Here is a 19,697-nt window from a genome sequence, read left to right on the forward strand (position 1 = left end):
TCAGCAGGGATGGTGCCTGAAGGTCTGTGTCCCCTGCATGGGGGGGACACCCTTGCAACTGCCTCCCGGCTACGGGAATGCTGCAGCACCAAGAGGTGTCCTAAATTGGGGAAGGAACAAGGAGATCTTGGCACCAGCCCGGAGCATCATTTGCATTCATGCACAGCTCCATGCTGTGCGGGTGGTGGGGGCCCCGCAGTGCTGTGGGGTGAGGAGCACCGGCTGCCAGCGCATCCCCTGGTGCCGCTGCGGAGGGGGCTGCGGCTGGGGTATCACCATGCTCTGGGTTTCTTGGGTTTGTGCTCCTCTGCTTCAGCTTTGCCTTCCAGGCTGCTATTCCAGATTTGTGCCTCTGCTGCTGCAAAATGGGAATTGCTGCTCAAAACAGGATTTGCCTCTCACTTTGGCAGCTGGTGCCCTGGTGCCTCCCTTTACCTCCAAGGGAAGATGCTACAAGTGCTGTCACATCTCAGCCTTGGAGCCCAATGGCTGCTGTGGGACCAGGCGCATGGGATGCCAGGCTGTGTTCCCTACAGGCTCACAGCGACACCCATGTGGGCTCCTGCAAATCTTTCCCTACAATTCTTATAATGGAAACTGATAAACCATGGTGGGGCTATTATGGTTCCTGTGTGTCTTGGGGATGAAGAGTCTCATATTCTTATAGCTGGACCACCAGGACCAGCCAGGGCCAGGCAATTCCCAGCGGATTCAAGTGGTCCATGGTGATGGAGCAAGATGCTGGTGGCCTGGCTGGTGCCTTGCCCAGGCTGAGTGGGGTAGGCAGTTGCTGCTCTGCAGCCTCTCCCAATGTGGCGGGCAGAGGGGAGCAGCAGTGGGGATACAGGGATCTCATGGGTCCACCTAAGACCCACAGTTGGGGTGTGGGGCCCAAAGGTGCTCTGCAGTCACCAGAGGGAGTGAGCTGAGGGCAAAATGCTCTCTGTGGGTCTGGTGTGTTGCAGGTGAGAGGGGAGCGACGCACAGTAACAGATACATGCACCCTGCGGCACCTGCAGCAGGAACAGGGACTGCCTCCCTTGGGTGCCTGCACTCGGGGGGCTCTGCCCCAGGGATGGGCTCTGCCGGGTCCTTGGCAGGCACCTTCCTTCTGCTGGGGAAGAAGGGTGCTGCTGGGTGCTCAGATGCGGTGCATTGCCCGCAGCCACCAGTGCCAGGCTGCCTTGCAGCATCTGAGCAGCTCCGGTTACTTAACATGCAGCAAGTGTTGTACTCGGAGAAATTTAGACGTAATTTTTTTGTGCTCGCATGTAAATGTGGGTAGGTGCTGTCCTGATTGATGGCAATTAGCATTTTCTAACGGTAACAGATGTTCGGATTGCCAGGAGGCTGGTACCTAACGCCCACACCGCCATCTGCTCCGCTGGGCACTGCCTGCGGAGGTGACACCGGCGCCGCGGACCCGCGAGTCCTCGGCAGGGTGTGTGTAACAGCCGTGCCGGGGGGGGCTGCTGGCTTTTCTGGGGGAAAATAATAATAATAAAGACGTTTTCAGGTTTATAAATAGTACGCTCTGTTTATTATGGGATGGAGACTTTCCATCTGATTAGCAGCCTGGATTTCTGCATGGAGTTAGGGAAGGGATTTGGGTGGTGCGTGGAGCAGGGTGCCTGGCCAGCGGTGTTCCAGGGATGCAGTGGAAAAGGGCTCTGGTGTGGTGGTGGTGGGTGCCCATGGGTGAACCCCCACCTCTTCTTGGTCTCTGCTGCTCTGTAGGGAAGGCGCTGCTCAGATGTGGGCATCGCTTAGCTCCAGTAATTGAAATGGGGAAACATCCCCATACCATTTAAAAGCAGTTTAAAGGTGTGATATAGGAAGAGGCCCAGACCCCTGGGCCTGGTCCCTGCTGTCCAGGCGGTCCAAGCCACAGCCCCTTTCCTCATCAAGCACCCAGATGGTGCCTGTCGCTCCCTGTGCACAGAAACCTCCCGATTTCCTTCTGCCTCCCTTTATTTGGAGCCTTTTCCACCCATTTATACTTGTGCCAACATTGTCCTTTAGCTTGAGCAGATCCTCTCCAATATCTGCTTCTTGCATATTCATAGAGAAGAAGCCTTGGCTGAGCTTGGACGAGCCCCTCCGTCCTCCTGCTCACTCTGGAGCAGCTCTGCTCCATCCCAATCCCTCTTGCAGGCCCCGGCCCCAGCCGAGCATCGCTGCTGCCTCTTCCTCCTGGAAATCTCTCTGCAGGCAGCCCAGAAACACCCTTGCTTTTCACAGATGCAGGAGCTGGTGACTCATAGTCAGCTTGTAACTGAGTAATGTACCTCGATGTTTCTCTGTGTGTTTTTCCAGGTTAGAGCAGATATTTGCGTGTAGTCCTTATGTGCAGTGTTTTGAACTCGGGGCAGTTCGGTCGCTGCGGTCTCGGGCTCTGCTGGCTCCCCCCCAGCCAATGCTCCCGCTGGGGGGGTGCTGCTGGCTGAGCCGCTCGCATTGCCCTTATCTGAAGGAAGATACCAAGTGACCCTGGCATGAGCTGCATGTGGTAAGGCAATGTCACATCTTACTGCCTGTCACCTCTTTCCACCTTGTTTCTCCCTGAGCTTCTGTTCTGTGTGCTGGGAGGGTCTGGGGGTGGGTGTCTCTGTGCCCCTTGGCCCTGTACTGCTCTTTTCGGGGCCATGGCCCATCGCAGCGTGACACGTCTGTGGTTGGGCTGAGGGTTGGGCTGGTTCTGGTGGGTTTCCTTGTTCCTCTGATTTGAGCTCCTTGGATGTTTGGGGATTTGCCCCTGCTTTGGAGCCCGTAGCTCCGGTTTCTGTTCCTGCGCTGCGTAACGCAGCCTGCAGTCGGCAGCGGGTTAATCACATCCCTCCTGAAAGCTGAAGCTAATTGCTCAGTCGGTTTGCAGGCAGCACCTCGGTTACTTTTATCTCTACTCATCCGTGCTGTGGAGCAGCCTCGCTTGTTTTTGTATTATCTTTGTATTTACATAACTAATGAACCTTTCCCTGTTTGCTGCAGCATCTCCTCTGCCCCGTGCTGTCAGCACAGGGGCCCTGTGCTGCGGCTGCCTCCCCCCTTCCTCACTCGGGTTATTTGCTCTGCTCTGGGTCTGTTCGCTGGGAGCTTTCTTCCCCTTGCTGAGGACTTGATTCCTGCTACATTAAATAAAGCTCTGCTGGCCTCACAGCTGAAGGCTGCAGCCTCTCAGGTCCTGATGTGGTTGCCCTTGGAGGCAGCTTTCCCGTGCAGATGTACTGCTGTTTGCTGTTGTGTTATTTAGATGGACTCAAGATGTGTTCCTCTGAGCCAGGGTGTTCCCTGTGCTGTGTCTGTGCCAGGCCCTTTATGTGGCAGGAGGTTGGTGCCTGGTGATGCTGGGCTGCCAGAGAGGAGCAGGCGATGCCAAGTACTATAAGCTCCAAACTGCTGTAAAGGCATGGAAAGATTCCTGCAGGAAGTCATGAACCCATCAGGGGAGAGGCGAAAAGTCAAAATGCTGAAGAGCTCAGCGATGTGGTTTGCAAACTACTCCTGTGTCGGTGCTGACTCCTCTCAGGAGTGCCCCAGGGACAAGGCGAGGCCGGTCTGGAGGAATTAGTGATTCCCTTTGCTCATCCCGGAAAGCTCGGGGCATCCCACTGGGGCAAGATGCTGGGAGCAAGACTGCACCAGGGAGGTAGCCAGGTAGATGGAGGAGTTTGTTCTTCCCAAAGGACGGGTCAGCTTGGAAAGGTACTGGAAGGAAATAGAAATTGGAGGGGTTTCCCTTAACTTGTGCCCAGCGGCGGGACTGTGCTGGTGCAGCCTGGGGGCATCCTGAGGTGATGTGAGGCTCTGGGGAGCCAGCAGGGCTGGGGTGCTGCGTGCGGGGCCGGGCAGAGATGCTGATCACTGGTGCAGGCAGGGGACGGCTCCCACAGCTCTTGCACATTCCTGGCTCACCAACGTGTGACATTCCCCACTGCTTCCTTTGGGATTTGTCCTTCCTGGGACAGCTCCCCATCCATAGCATGTCCCAGCTATTTCTGGCCCCATGCTGCTGCCCTCTTCTGTCTGTTGCAGTTCCATCATTTGGGTGATGTTCCCTGGGAGGAGGAGGCTGCTGCGTGCCCCTGGCTGCGGGAGGAAGCTGCGAGGCTCTTGAGAGCACTCGGTTGTGCCCCCAGCCATGCAGGGCTGGACCAGCCACTCCATCCCCGATGCTCACCGTGTCCCACCAGCCAGGGCAGACTGGTGGTGGATGATGGTCCTACCTTGGTCTGGTAGGGCCAGGAGGGATCTGCATGGGGCTGGGGCCATGGAGCACTTTGCCTGGCACCAGATTGTCCCCATGACACATGACCAGCTCTTCCCTGGGCATCATTAATGTTCCTCTGAGAAGACCCTGGCATTCCTCCAGCTGCTGTAGCTGCTCCGGAGGGAAGGGACCCGACTTTTGCAAATGGGACCAGGGGATGGAAACTTCTGATGCTGGTCATCCAGAACAGAGACCTGCTCTCCAGTGGGACCAAGCATTCCCTAGGCCAGATTTCCCACTGGGTGGCCATTACCGGTCCGTACCACTGGGCTGCTGGCAGCAAGAGGGGTGGTGATTAAATGACAAAAGGTGACTTACATTAAAAGTCTTTTCCTCCTCTCCAGAGAGCTCTCTGGGACGTTTGATTCTGAGGCATTTCTGTGTTTGTTTTTTCGTTTCCTGGTCCCATGTCCCAGTTTTCCTTTTAAAAACAAAGTCAGCTGTAGCGTGCCCAGAGGGAACACAGGGAGCGCGCCTGGATCTGCACCCAGGGAAAGGTGACCCCCGTTACTGATTGCTTCTGAAATTCTGGCCCAGCCGTTTCCCCTGGGAGCCAAGCGCTGGCAGGGAGCAGAGCCTGCCATCAGGTGATGGATTGATTTGGGACCAGGCTGGAAAGGTTCATCCGCTGCCATTGCCAGAGGCTGCTCCGGCTGTGCCGGGAGCTGGCTGGGGGCTGCACCCGGGACCCAGCAGTTCCTGCAGCCACATCCGGCAGCCTGGCATACTGGGGAGCTCCGGTGTGAGTTCAGAGACATGGGATTGGATTTGCTTTGTTTGTCCATGTTCTTTGTGTGTCCACGTGAGGTTTGGGACTTGGCAGCATCTCTGAGCCATGGATGCTCATGGGAAAGGCTCTGGGGCAGCAGGACCAGGAGCGAGGATCTGCTGCAGCAGTGAGAAACCTGAAGGCGCTTCTCTCACCCCTCTAAATGGGATTCTGGCTCTGGCCAGAGCCAGGCAGGGTGTGTGATGAGGTAAGGGTACTGTGGGAGCTATCGTGTTGGGCAGAGGAGCCGGCAGAGGGGCTGCTGGACATTGGGCAGCTTTGGGCAACCCAGAGACTCACCCTGGTGCGAGCGAGTTCAGACCAGATGTGGGCTGGGGACGGGGCGAGGGGCTTCTCCCCGCTCCTTTTTTTGTGCTGGGGAACAAGCCTGCTTTGCTGCCGCTTCCCCTCGCTTGCTTTTCAAGTTCATCTGGGGAGCCGACGGCGTGTTCCATGGGTGTCACCAGCCCGGCAGCTTGAGCTGCTCTAATAAGATGGCTCCGTAGCGGAGGGTTTGATCTATTTTTAAGCGAGCTCCGCGCTGTCTCCTCCCGCCCTCCCACCGGCTGAACTCCGCCCGAAGGCTCCTGGGAGCGCAGGAGCGGCAGCGGCGCGGCTCTGAGCCCAGAGCTTCGCTCCCAGCCGTAGCCATGGCCAGGGTGACCGGTCCCGACTCCGGCTCTCTATGGCCAGGAGATGCTCGGGCACAACGGGAGCAGGAGATGGCTCCTTCGCTACTTTGTCAGGGAGAGGAGCTCTCTGTGGTTTTCATTCCTTCGAGCAGTGAATGTGCTGTGTAAATTAACTCAGGGAAACTTAGCTCCGCTTGGAAGTTCGGTGTTTTCTCCCCGTTTGATGCCCTGTTATTAAAACTCAATTTTCTGCGAATACTTCCTTTAAATAGAACCCGTCTCCCCGCGATGACTCATCCCGAAGCAGCAGCTCCTCGCGGGAGGAGCAGGCGGGAGGGCAGGTCTGGCACTCCCAGCCTCGGGAATCCCCACATCTGCTCCCCCCGGGGCTTTGCCGCACTCCGGGAACCTGTCCTGGCCTCTCCTGCCTGTCCCGCTGCCTCCGGTGCTGATGCCCAGCGCCCCGGTGCAGGGGTCAGATCCCGTGGTGCAGTCCGGACTGTCCCTGGATCCTGCAGACGTGCCCGTCCCTGCCTGTCTGGCAGCGGTGACCTGTGCCATGGTGCAGCCTGTGGTGCCCCCGTGCCACAGCCTTCCCCCCCCCGGGTGCTCCGGTGCTCCCGGTGTTACAGGCTGGGGGTGAGATGTGCTCCGGAGCGGGATGTGTCAGACGTGAGGCCTGATGAAACCTGGCTTTCTCCTTCCACCACATCTGTGTCTGTTCTGGCTCTTTGCCTGCGCCGGTCCCCAGAGCTGCACTGCTGCCATAGCTGCCCTTTGGGCAGATGTGGGCTGTGTGCTCCATGGGCAGATGCAGATGTACATGGAAAGGGATGGTGATGGCGGACCCAATCTGTACCCATCGGCAGCTTGTGGGTGCTGGGAGAGCACAGAGATGTTGCAGGGAGGCAGGAGCTCAGGGCAGGCTCTTCTGCAGGAGATGGGGATGGGGTTTGCACATGGCTGCGGTTTATCAAGTGCCAGACGTCTAGCTTGTCCTGCTGGGGAAAGGATCTCTGCTGCCTCAGTAAGATTAATGAAGGTTCTTAGTTTTTCATTTCCCAAAGGGAAGGAGAAGTCCTCTAAATGCCACAGTGAAGAAGTGCTGGGTAGCAGCACGGTGATGCTCCACTCAGCCGGGGCAGCCTGTGAGCCAGCACTCCCAGACGTGGCTGGTCGGCGCCTGCAAGCACAGTGATAATGTATGTGCACCTCCCGTCCCCTGTCCAAAGCTGTGCTTCACCGGCACATCTGAACGAGGCAATTTCCCCCCAGGGAGGGAGAGGAGGGCACGAGCGAATCTCCCCGTGTCAGGCTGGGGCAGCTCTGAGTGCTCCAGAGCTCCTGCAAATATGAGTTTTCTCCCACCTCCTGTCCCCCTCCCTGGGAAGCCGCTCGCTCTGGTTCAAAGGCTCCTGCCGGGATGATTATTCTTCCTGGCCTGGCATCTGTTGAGGTGACAGCAGCCGGGGAGAGCAAAGGCTCGGAACAGATTTCTCATAAGAAGTAGCTAAGTCGATGGAACCGTCAGGGTGCGCATCCTGCGCCCATCATCCTGACACGTGCCCCAACCCGGCCCCTCTGCCCCTTCTCCTCTGTGGTGAACTGCAGGTGTTCTGTTCCAGCCCTGCAGGGACCATGTGAATCCTGTGATGGATCCTGGTCCTGCAACTATCCACCAGGGATCGGTGAAGGAGAATGGGGCAGACAGCAGTCCCGCATCAGTGATCCCGTGGGAGCAGGATCTGTGCTGAATTCTCAGCCCCAGGGCAGTGCCACTGAGTGGAGCAAGATGAGGTGACCAGGGAAGAGAAACTGGGGCCGAGTGCTGGGTTCCCAGAGTGTTACCTGCTGTTATTAAAAATCAATGATGCACTTTGATCCCACTCTGTCTCCCTGACAGCGAGGCCTCCACATCAGCTGGGATGCAGGATCAGGCACCCCTCACAGCTCTTGTTATCACCCTCTTCTCTCTGCTGCTCACTCCCCTGAAGCCCAGCCAACCCATCTCCAGCGCCACCAGCTCCCAGGCTTACAGCTGGTTTCTGCCAATGGCTCGTCACCCTTCTCCTGTTTTATCCCTATGATCTGTCATGCCCTGCTCCTGCTGTGCAGCCACAGGACACTTCATCAGACAAACCCCTGCCTCTCATCCCCCATTCCCATGTAGGAGGGGCGAGAGGGCTCCAGCCATGGCAGCCTATCTCCAGACCAGGTCTCAGAAGTGTTTTTAATCCCTTTGCCACCCCCACAGCCTCTTCACGCTAGGCTGGAAGTGGTCACCTCTGTTAAGTGCTCGCTCCGAGGCTGGGCATCGAGCTGCTGGGGGAGGCACCAGGACATGAAAGGAAAACCCTTTTTCCTGGAGGCGTTGAGCTATTCCTTACTGTGACCTAGATGTCGGTTTAATGCTCCAGCAAGTCCCAAGATTCACATATGAAGTTGCCCAGGGGAAGATGGTATTTCAGGAACACAGAAGCTTCTCAGCAGTGGTAAAGTGCATGAGCTTTCCCTGGCAGGAGCCTTGCAGAGCATCCTTATGCCGCTGACCATCATGCCAGCCGTGGAGCGGTGCCCCCTCTCCTCAGGGTGTTGGCAGTGCTTCGGCACCGGTGCTTGGAGCCTGGTGCTTGGCCCTCCTGCCCAGAGCAGGATATTCCTGGGTTCATCACGTGGATCTGGAGCAGGGGCTGTGGGCAGGATGTGAGCAGGGATGCGATGTCAGGGGGGCTGTGTGCTCGCTCATCGCCGTGACTGTGATTTCTCATGTGGGGCTCCAGCAGCCAGTGCTCAGCATGGGAGCAGCGCTCACCTTCACCTCTGCTCCCCTCCCCTCTGTGTTGACCTGCTGTAATGAAGTGCACCGTCTGCCTCCTGGCACTCCCAGCCTAAGCCCTGCTCAACCCAGGCTCTAAAGCATCTTAGTGAGTGCCCAAGTGCTGAGGAGAGCTCACAAGTTGGGGAGCAGTGGGGAGACACTGACTCTGTCCCCTGAGTTTTGGAGCTCTCTGAGGGGTCACGGAGCTGCTGTGAAAAATGGGGCCCTTTCATCCTGGTTTGCATATTTATCTTTATTGTGCTGCAGAGACTGCAGGTGGGGAGAGAGGAGCAGAGACCCCATGCAGTGCAGCCCACTCGTGGTCATGCTGCTGGTGGGGACTGTCCCCAGCACATCCCTGCCAGGGACACGTGTGGGAGCCCCTGGCATTGCCCGCTGCAGCAATACCTGCCCCTTCCGAGGGGCTTGGGACCACGGGAGAGCCCCTGACAGCCCCGGCAGGGAACGCTGGCAGCAGCCTGTGATGGGGCTTCCCTCGTTGCTGCAGGAGGCTTCTCCTTCATCTGACACATCTGCGGGTGGTTGGAGCAATGAGGGCTCTGCCCTATAAGAGCCACGAAGGAGGGGGGGAGCTCTGCTCTACTCAGCAAGTGCAGCAGCATGGAGAGGAGCTGGAAAAGGTTAGTGGGATCGTGGAGGGAATTTTGTTCTTGTTTTAGTCTCTTAATGGTGTTTTTATTTTCCTTCCTGCCTCGTGCTCTGGTTTAGCTGGCTATTAAGCAGCAGCCGCATTTAAGGTCCTTCTGCAGGCTGTGCAGTGTAGTTGGTGCTTGCTGTTGGGTGTCCTGGTGAGGCTGGAGCCTGTTCCCTGCCCCAAGGCTCTCCCAGCTCCTCCCTGGTGCTAGTCGGGGACCAAATGATGTTCTCTGCTCTTGTTGGGGTGGTTGTGCCCCATCCTTCCTCCCTCCCCATTGACTCCTCTCTGCCTGCTGGGCTTGGGTGTGTTCCCAGGGGCTTGTCCCATTGGGTCCCCCTTTGTTCCCCTCTGCCTGTCGCTGTTGGGTCCTTCGTGGCACAAAGCACAACCAGAGCTACCAAAAATTTGATGCTTTCATCCTCTGTTCCCCCGCACCTGTGAGTTCCCCTGTGGATGATTTAGAGCTGAAAGCCTGTGCTCTGGCACTGGGAAAGGGTTCCCGAGATAAAATAATCTCTGCCAGCAGCTGAAGTGACAGAAGCCCCATTAACAGCAGCATATGCCTGAAAACACACACGTACTGCGAGGGAGGAAGATGCAGAGTGGGGGGAGCAGCAGCCCACAGGAAGGGGGGACGCAGGAGCTGGTAATTACTCTGCTGCCATTGGGATGCTTCTCGCTAATTTACAGCATTAGTGGGAGCGGGATGTGATTCTTCCTCCTGAGCCCGGGCAGGGCTGTCCCCTGGTGCAGGCAGCCGTAATTATCCCCATTTAACTGAGGGCTTGTAAAATCTATTTGTCTAGCAGAATGTGAGTGTAATTGCTGGGAATTAAATAAGGATGCAGTTGTGGCTGGAGCAGGACCTTGCCTGAGGAGAGCTCGGGAAGCTGTGCCCCGGGGGGCGCTGCGCGGCTGGATTTTGGGGGGTTCTGAGCATCGCCGTCTCCCCAGTGCAGACCTTTCCTCTCTCCCTCCCTCGCTGGTGCTGGTCTGACTGGCGCAGATGGATGTGCTGACAGGAGCCTGTGAGTATTCCCCGTGATCCCCTGGGTTATCTCCTCTCCCAGCTTCGGGCCAGGGGCTGCACTGGGTTTGGTTTAGTTGAGGGGTCGTTTGCAGAAGCTGGTCCCGGTGTGCGCCCGGTTTGCTGGGCTGTTCCTCGAGTGTGGGTCAGTGAAGGCTTTGCCTCTCACTTGCTTTCCCCGTCAGCATTTCCTGCAGCTCCGTGCTGCTCCCCATGGTGCTTCCATGCTGTCAGCCTTGTGGCGTGGGTCCATTCCGGCTTGTGCAGGGGCTCTCGGGCACTGTGGAGCTCTGGGTGGGGAGCAGAGGCTCCTGCTGCTCTGTGGCCTTTTGAGGGGGCACCCGGGGGGCTGGCAGAAAGTTGGGTGCCCCTGGGCTCTGGCTGCTGTTTGGGGTGTCCCCTGTTCTGGTTGCTCACCCCACCACAAGCTCTGGAGGCGTTTGTCAGGCTCTTGGAGCTTTGCTCCTGCCCGGATCAGTGGTGACAAACCTGTGACTTGGACCCGCTGAGCCTGGAGGAAGCGGTGCTGGGGGGGCACCGGCTTCATCTGTCCCCTTGGCTCAGGCACAGCTCGCTGGCAGGGCAAAGGGGACTGGGGACTGTCCTGCTTGGAAAACAAGCTGGCAGGAGCAGAGGGAGGGCAGCTACTCCCCATGGCTGCCTTCCTTGCTCCCAGCACCAGGGCAGGACGCTGAGCATCCCTTACCCGCATCAGTGTGGCTGCAGCCTGCTGATCTCTTGGTTGAGAAGCTTCCCATAGTTGTGCAGTGGGAGTGCTGGCAGTGTCACCAGGGTGCTGAGACCACTCTTGGTGTCTGTGCTGGAAAAACACTGGTGGGATGCGAAATGCAGGAAAGAGCTGCAGAAGTGGTTCAGAGTCAGAATATGTGCTCTGCTGTGGGAGATACTGCTTAAGTAGGTTGAACTTTTCATCCAAGAGAAGTTTAAGAGGTGGCTTTGCGACGTAGGTCGGTTCTGGGCTGTGATCAAGAGATCTGTGTGGGTACAGAGCGCTCTAATTTAGCACAGAAAAGACATAACAAGATCCAGGCACTGAAAGCTCCAGCTAGACAAATTTTGACTAGAAATGAAGCGCATATTTTTATCGGGGAAGGTAATTAACCACTGGAGCAGTTTAAGCCTGTGGGGATTCTCCGTTGCTTGACATCTCTGGATCAAACACGGATATCTGTCTGGTAGGGAGGTGGTAGCTTGAGTGAACATGGGATTAGAGCATGGCCATGGTCAGCCCACTGCTCTCCCAGGGTTTAATGGCCCTCCCAGCCCTGAGCTGTAATAAACTGTAATCTCAGCATGGTGTTGGCCTTTTTTCCATGTAGCATACCAGGATATGCTCACTCTTGTCATGGGGGGGAGGCTCCACAATAAATAAATACTCCTCCTCTCCCCAGAAGGCTGCCCCTCACCTGGATGCTGCAGGGCATCTTCTGCCTTCTCCACTCCAGCCCTGTTCTGGTTTGGGATATGCAGCAAACCCAAGAAAACTTTCTGGTCTCGGTCATGGAATCAGACACTCCAAAGGCCAGTTTGTGGGACTTGTACCCATTTTTTGATCCTGTGCTGTCATGCTTCTGCCTACACTGTGCTGCTCTGCTTTACTTAGAAGTGCTGTGCTATGGGCTACCCAAACTTTCTGAAGTCAACAGTGGTTTTGCTCCTGTATCGAGGGACCTGGTTACCTTATGGGGAATTAAATTACATTGGGGTGTCCTTGGTGCATCAGTGCCGCTTGTGCAGTTCCTTATCTTGACCCAGGTCAGAATGGATGGGCAGGCAGATGCCTGTCCCGCAGCCCTGTGTTGGGCAGCATCGCGAGCCTGGGCAGCACGTTCTCAGAGCAGGTAGGACATTGGCTCAGCGTGCGTTGGGAGCATTCCCAGGACCATCCATCTGCTCCTCTGTGGCAACGTGAAACGTGTGCGGAGCCAGGGAAGCAATGGCCGTGGGCCGGGGCTGCCTGCTCGGGAGCCTTCCGTGTGCCAGGATGGAGGTGCCCGCTTGCTGGAGGCCGGGCAGGAGCTGAGGTGCTGCCAGGCCCTCAGCTGGCACCCGGCACGGTGCTGGTGCCTGACCGTGTTCCCAATGGAGGAGCATCCTCTCCTGCTGGCTTGGGCCGCAAATAGCGACTGAGTCAGGTTCTGGAGCGGGACCATCTTCTGAGGTACACGCTTTCCCAAATGATTTTAAATCTTTGCTCGGAGACCAAATCCTGTGTCAGTGGGGGTGCCATAGGACAGTGGAGTTAGGTGGGACTTCTGCCACTTTTCGGTGAGACGGGGACTCGCCCCCATGGGGCAGCGTTTTTCCTTTCCTTGCTTGTGATGCTCTGTTGATGGTTGAAGGTTGCTCTGTATCGGGCTGAGGCAGCAGAAGTTGTGCTGGTCTTAACATTTCAGAGCACTGAGGGCTGCTCCTGTGAAGGTAAAGCAGTTCCCTGCTTCACAAAGATGCTCCCCAAGAGCATCTGACACACGGTGACCAAAGACTTGGGCAAGTAGCTCAGCTGTGGCTGGTCTGTGTCCCGAGAGCATCACACCATCAACTGGGGATGAGGCCTCACCCTGTTCTGCTGCTCTGTGCCTTCATCCTTGAACCAGGCGCCTGCAGGACCAAGGGCAGCCCAACTATCCTAAGGGAAGGGAAAGAAATGGAAATGTGGCATGGGAAGGGTTAATGCAGAAAGCTTTTACCCTGTGGCGTAAACAGTACAGAATGCATGTTTGCCTTCATTTGCATATTGAAACATATCCTAAAGGCCCCTTGTTTGGAAAGTTCTGTTTTCTGCTCCATCTTCCTATAGAAGGGAGGAAATTATTCATAATTAAAAAGTAATAATAATGTGGAATGAAGGAACCCAGCTGTATAATACCCAGCACAAAAGGGGGAGCGTGGGGAATCTATTTTTAATGGTTTCCACAGCAACAGCAATTTTGTTTACAGTGATTTTCCTCCTGTGCTGTGAGGCTGTTCCCAATTTACATGTATAAGCAGCTGAGGCATGGGAGGCCCATCACTGGAGGGTGCTCTGGGCACTCCAGGAGGATGCTCAGATGATCAGATGTGGTTGTGGAGAGGCTGGTGTGATGGGCAGGACCTCAAGAGCTGACATCTCTCCCTCACCTGCAGTATCCTCACTGTGCATGGTTCTGGTGCCTGCGTGGCACAGATAAAGGTCTGTGAAAGCCCAGTGCAAGATGTTCAGGTTACAGCTGCCTTCTGCAGCTGAGTGACGACCCCCATGGCTGGTACATGGACCTGCTGGCACAGAGACCCTGCCTGGAGTGAGCACAAGCTGTGGTGTGGATCCCTTGGGAAGGCTGTGGCTGTGCTGGGAGCAGCCCCGTGCCCAGCTGGGGTCTGTGGCAGGCTCTGGAGAGGGGCACGTATCGCTGCTGCAGTGTAAATAACGGAGCATCCTCTGTTACGGAGGAGAGGAGATGCTGGTTATTAGAGAGCTCTTTCATCAGGCAGGCGCAGGCACAATGAGACCCAGTAGCTGGAAATTGAAACTCTCCGGATAGGTGCAGGGTTTTTACAAGGGCTAATGGAGCAGTGGAGCAATTTGCTGGGAGCTCGCTGCATTCCTTGATGCTGGGTCTCACCCTCTGTGGCTCCTGAGGGCAGATAGGAGGTGCTTTAACTGCTGCAGGAGCAGCGCATCTCTCGGCAGGGAGCACTGGCCCTGGCTCAGTGAGGGCTGCGGGGCTCATTCATGGTCCCTCCTGCACTCTATGGGGGATGCTCTTCATCTGGAATGATGGGGAGGCAGATAGGAGCTCTCCTAGTACTTGATTTTTATGTTTCCTCCCCTTTTCCTTCCAGGGTGGATGGTGAACAGCTCTCTCCCTTTCCCCATGCCAGGATTTAGCTGTGCATCCCTCGGGATGGTGACAAATGTGCCAGCCTCGAGGACCCTGAGCCAGGTCTGGCTTTGGCTCTGCTCTCACCTGTGTGACCAAATACATGAGGATGTCCTCAGAGGCAGAGCTCTGCTCCCTTCCCTGGGGTTCTGCCAGCACCTGGGTGGGATTTGCTTTAGTTACAGACTCGCCTTCAGTGGTAGAAGGTGAGGTTCTGAGGCAGCGAGTCTGGGCTTAAGGATCCAAGGGAAGGTGAAGCTCAGGGCTGCAGGGATGTGGGGCAGGGTGCTGGCCCCTTCCAGCTGCGTGGTGGGGAGCTGCTGCCTGGAGCCCGGCTCTTTTTATGAACCAATAAAAGAAGGTTTTCATCACCTGTTCCAGCTAATTTTCTGTGGTTTGTAATGGCTTTGGGAAGCAGGTAATTGCAGTGATTGCATTACATGTGTAGGCATTAAAGGGAATTGAGGGGACTGTTTGTTAATTAGCTGTACTTGTGTGGAACCTGAAACATATTAACCTTCATATAATCCCAAACTATTAGGGATGAAGAAGGGATTTAATGATGGGAGAAGCAGAAAAACAAAAAGCAATTAGGGCTCTTTCTTCCAGTGTTGCTGGAGTGTGTGGGGGGGACTGGCAGGGCAGGCTGCAGGCAGGAGGGTCCCCATGTGCTGGGGTCCAATGAGCTGCTGTGAGCTCCTCCAGCAGCAGCATCCCTGTGTGGGAGAATGAGCAGGGAGACCTGGACACCCTTTTGACCTCCTGAAGCTGCTCATCTCCCCTGTTTTTAGCTTTGCATCAGCTGAGCTGGGACTTGGATGCTGCAGAGGCTGGGGAGCAGCGATCTCTACCGTGGGCTTGTCTGACAGGATCAGGATAAGCTTTAAGGTCCCTTCCAACCGAAAGCACTCCATGATTCTACGATGGGGGAGCCCTCCGGAATGGTGCTGGCAGTTGCAGAGGGGCTCCAGACCCTGGGGGCCGCAGCACAAGCGGAGGAAGGGGGTGATGGAGACCCCAGCCCGAGCGGTGGCCGGGAGAGCCGGGATGTGGGGCTGCAGGGAAGTATAAATAGTGTTTCCATGGCAACTGCTCCACATAAACTCTTTCCTCCCTGATCACAGAGCTCAGGATATTCCGTCGGTCCTGGGCTGCTCCCCCCCGTGGCAAAACCCTTCAGGTGTTGGATATTTCTCGCTCTGAAGGAATGGGCAGCGTTGGAGCCCGGCGCTGCCGGCGCCGGGCTGGGAAGAGCCGCGGGGGCTCCGCTCCTGCTTCTGGAAGCCTGGGCCGGAGCTGTGCAAGCCCGGCACAGACTCCTCCGATGTCTGACCCGCTCGGGTTGCGCAGGAAGGGGACAGGCACTTTGCCTGCTCTCATCACCTGAGTGGGTGCTGGCTCCGTACCTGGGTGCTGTGTGGCCCTCAAGGGATGCGGATCCCAGAGGGATTTGGGATCCCTGGTACTGCACATCTGTCTGGCAGCGTGCTAATGCATCCTCCTCCGCGCAGCACATCGGAGCACTGGATGCCTTTCCTTCGGGAGAGCCCTGGCTTTCCCTTTCAGTGCAGCAGTGGGATGTGTTGTGACTTCCATGATGTCTCTTGCCCAGAATGGTCAAAGCCTGGCCGGGCTCATGGAGCCTCTAAGACACCTCCAGTTCCCTGCTGGGTGCCCTGGTGCCTTCACCAGCAATTGTTAACACCCATCAGCACCGTGCAAACAAACTCCCTGCTCCATTTATTCCACCCAGCTCCCAATTTAATTAGGTTTTCCAGTTTTGTGCTTGTCCTGGGCCGATCACTCCTTAAAACAGTGGAGAATTAATTTGCACCTGCTGTCAGAAAGCGTCTCTCCCCAGTTAGAAAAATAATTAAGCCATCATCACACATCAGGGGTAATGAATCACTGCGCTCCATTCCCTTCACAGGTCGTTTGTTTCCTTCCTCACTAGCAAAGAAGGTGCAAACTAAATGTGAGCAGCTGCCAGGTTATCCCTGTTCCCTTCCCTGCATTTGAGCTCCATGGGTTTTTCCAGCTAAGCTGGACGATGGCCTCTTGGAAGGGTCCTAAGCAGGCAGGTGAGTGAAGCTTCCTGGTAGCCTCAGGGATGGAAGAACCTGGGATTGTTTCATCCTGCTGGGAGCTCAGCCCAGCTCAGGGCATGTGCTGTGCAGACAGGCAATCCCATGATGTCATGCAGGGAATATGATGGGATGCTGTGGGACCGCTGTGGTAGCTGAAGTACATCAAGTACCAAGCTAGTGTTGATAGGAACATGCAGCTGGAGAGCCATGGAAGTTGGTAGAGGGAAGGGGCTGATATGGCAGGAGCTGTGTCTCTGTGGGGCTGTCACTTGATAAAATGTGGTTTAGCTGAGTCGGGACATGCAATGGTCGTGAGAAAGCCATATAATTGATGGGAGAGGCATGGTTAATGCCTGTATTTGTGTGATAAGACATAATTACTGGCTTGGGTGTAAAGGTGCCCTGGGTTTGGGGTCAAGAAGACTTTTCCTCCGCACCAGACTGGCTGGAGGTCACTGGAGGATTTGCCCTTCTCTGCAGGGCAGGTGGGTTCTGCTTACAGGGACCAAATGAGGGCGTTAATGAACCATTTCCAGGACCTCTGTCCTTGTCTCCCCTCCTGTGCCATGTTCCACTTGTGCCATTTCCCCTTTTTACTCCATGGCAGGAGCTCGCCCACAGGCGAGGCCAGCAGCCTCCCTCCACTGTAACCAGTGCCCCATCTGGTCTCATGCTGTCTCAGTGATCTTCCCTGCTCACTGTGGTTCCCAGGTGCTGGGGCCACTCAAGGAGCTTCCCGGGTGGAAGCACTCCTTGGTAGCAGAACAAGTTGTGCCTTTCCACGGGTGCTCAGCGCCGGTGGAGCACCGTTCGCTCCCGTTCCGTGGGCTCAGGAGCGGGATGAAAGGCGCCTTTGCTGGTTTGTGCTCACACCTGCTCACATGAAAGCCCGGTGCCCACTTCAGTGCCAGCTGATTAAATTAAAGTCCTAGTGAGTCTGAATAATTTTCCCTGTGAAACGTGGCAGATGGCCTCCATTAGGCGTCTGCTCCCCACATCTGCCAGGATGTGATCAGCCCCTCTTTGGAAAAGGCACAAAAGGGATTGGAAGCGCAGAGCCTCGGGAATGGGAGCCCATCCCTTCATCCAGGAAGAGGGACTCTAATCTTCCCTTTGGAAGCAGTGGATGTTCTGGAGGAGCAGTGTACTTGCATCTCTCTGTGAACAGGACAATGGGAGCTGCATCCACGTCGGGGTGCCCATCTCCAGAGGCAATACCCATGGGACTGCAGCTCCCACCTTCCCCTCCAGCACTGTGGGGAGAAGGTAGATCACTGCTCAGCTGCTGTTTTAATGCAGTGGAAGGTGCCAGTAACAATCCATTCCCTGCCCCAGAGATCTTGCAGTAGGAAGAGATGCTGTAGTCCATGTTTGGGAGCAGAAACGGTGCTAGGGATGAGGAGGAAGAACTGCCTGAGGCTCCCTGATGCCTGCTGTGGTGGGAGAAGGCTGTGAGTTGGAGGATAATCCAGGAGAAGAGTCTTTTGCACTTGCCTGCATGCACTGAGCATCTGAGTTGGATGGGGAGGCGAGATGGGCCTTGAACCCATCTTCATGCAAGGGGAAGCTCAGCCAGCGCCCCTGCACCCCTCTGCTCTTGCACTTGTGCCCTTGTTACCAGTGAGTGTTCTCTGCTTGCTCACTTAGCCATTGCCATGTTCTTTTAATTAAATTAGCATCTTTTAATACCTTTGGTCCTGCCATCACAGCTTAATGTCCCTCCAGCTGCAGGGAGCTCAGAGCAGATCCAGCGCCAGGGTGTGTTCCTGGTCCTGCTGGCACTGGTGGGTGCAGGATATGCCCCTTCCTGGGGTCCCAGGGCCGGGTCCTGTCTGCTTCTCCTGAAGATCCGTGGGGTCTGCTTGGGAGGAGCACAGGAAGCTCCCTGAGGAGAGGAGCTGGTTCATCCCCAGCTGTGGGCTCTGGTGGAGTTCTTTAACCTTGTGTGTTTGCTCCCATTGTTTCTTGGCGCAGAGGGGCAGGGACAGGCCAGGGAGGCTCTGGTGTTCACCCCATGTTGCTGAAGCACAAAAACACCCTCGATTGTTAGTCGGGGCTTGTCAGTCGTATCACAGGAGCACGGATAAAGTGTTCTAGCGAAGAAGATAATTGAAAATCAAAAACGACTTTGTTAATTTGATTAGGCAGAGCCATAGTTGAATTGTTCTTCATCAAAAGAGATTTAATTTTGACATGCAATTAAATCCTTCTGCTGTGCTGGTGCCCTGCGTGTTCGCAGTAATGGGGCAGGCTGGGCCGGGGGTTACGGACCAGCGCGGAGATGAGGCGCGCTGGGGACGGAGGGATGAGGAGCAGGGAGGGGAAGAGCCCGGCAGGCGTGACGGGAGCGCAGGGGCAGGGGGGTCTGTGCAGCAAACGGGCTCAGTCGACGATGACTTTGAGCTGAGGTTTAACTGCTTCATGCATCAGTGCCGGAGGCAGCTCCGTCCCCTTGCCCTGCCAGCCCAGCTCTCCCGGGGGTAAAGCCCTGACATACAGTGCTGTGGTGGTGTGAGAAGGGTCTTTGTTGGTGCTGGGTTTGGTGCAGTGGGTTTGCTGCAGGATTGGCACCCTCCGGCAGGGCAGGAGCTTTCCTCCCACTGCTCGAGCCGGGGTGGGCAGCGCCAGGGTCCCCACGAGCTCCAGCTCTTCACCAACAGCTACTTGCACCGATAAGGCAGGGGATTATTGCTGCTGCCAAGCTGAGGTGCCGTAATCCATCCCTGCCTGGGTGGAAATCCCACCGCCGGAGTTGTGGATTTGGAGCTGGTGGTGATAGAGGAGTTCAGTGGGATGTGACAGAGCTGTAAAATGTGCAAAAAATAGCCTGTGTGCCTGTGAGCAGGAGCAGAGAAAGGTCCTTGCAGTGAGAAGGAGCTTTAGGAGGAATCACAGGAGGTCTGCGATGAGATTTCGTGTTACAGCCTCGCTGTTCCACTTGCAGCCTAGCAGAGCCCTGGCCTTGTGGGGCCGGGCAGTGGGGCTGGTGTCAGTCAGGTTTCCTGGTCTGGAGGCTGAGGTGGCCCATCCTGCCCATTACTCCTCCCCTCTGCCCTTTGCTGTCCCTCTTGCCTTGGTCTTTGCCTCAGTTGCCCCCTCCTGCATTGCCATCTGCCTGGCTCCCCCGGACCTGCTGTGGCTCTTGCTACACGTGCCCGTATTTCCTGCCGGTTTCCACATTGACTGGCCTGGCTCCATCCAGTTAACTGTGCACCGAGCTCTCTTGCCCTGCGCCTGCCTGGCTCTCATCCTCGTTCTCCTTGGGAAAGGGAGTTTTCCTTTGGGTGCCTCCATCCTGTGCTCCAAATGGCAGCGGGAGGACGGGGACCCACTGTAGGGTGCTCAGTGTTGGCTGTGGGAGGCAGCTCCAGGGTGCACCAGGGGAGAGGATGGAGGGGAGAGCTGGGGGTGCCCCGGGCCGGCAGCGTGCGGGCAGGCAGGCTCAGAGCGGGCAGCTGCCTGCTGTTTGTGAGCTCAGCGCAGGGCTCACCACTTCCATCCTGGCTTGGTGCCTTATTTGTTCTCCTCTAATTGAGCAAATGTGCTGCAGGCAGCGAG

At 56.4% G+C, this 19,697-nt stretch overlaps 2 protein-coding genes across 13 annotated transcripts in view; one reads left to right on the plus strand and one right to left on the minus strand.

Moving 5' to 3' along the window:
- RBFOX3 (RNA binding fox-1 homolog 3) overlaps positions 1-19,697 on the plus strand; it is a 137,629-nt gene that overhangs the window by 68,523 nt on the left and 49,409 nt on the right. The window contains exon 1 of one of the 12 annotated variants that reach the window (XM_061479844.1): positions 2,453-2,509. The exons of 9 other annotated variants lie outside the window; for them this stretch is intronic. The gene's annotated coding sequence lies outside the window, so the exon portion shown is untranslated. Of the gene's footprint in view, positions 1-2,452; positions 2,510-19,697 lie in introns of those variants that run through there. 2 more of the 12 variants (XM_061479838.1, XM_061479841.1) reach the window with 2 other exon arrangements.
- ARL16 (ADP ribosylation factor like GTPase 16) overlaps positions 1-19,697 on the minus strand; it is a 252,529-nt gene that overhangs the window by 34,070 nt on the left and 198,762 nt on the right. The gene's annotated exons all lie outside the window — the stretch shown is intronic.

The sequence above is a fragment of the Pezoporus flaviventris genome, unplaced genomic scaffold (assembly GCF_033815535.1).
Source record: "Pezoporus flaviventris isolate CSIRO_AGI_PZ_B2104156 unplaced genomic scaffold, CSIRO_AGI_Pfla_v1 ptg000158l, whole genome shotgun sequence".
Lineage (NCBI taxonomy): Eukaryota > Metazoa > Chordata > Aves > Psittaciformes > Psittacidae > Pezoporus > Pezoporus flaviventris.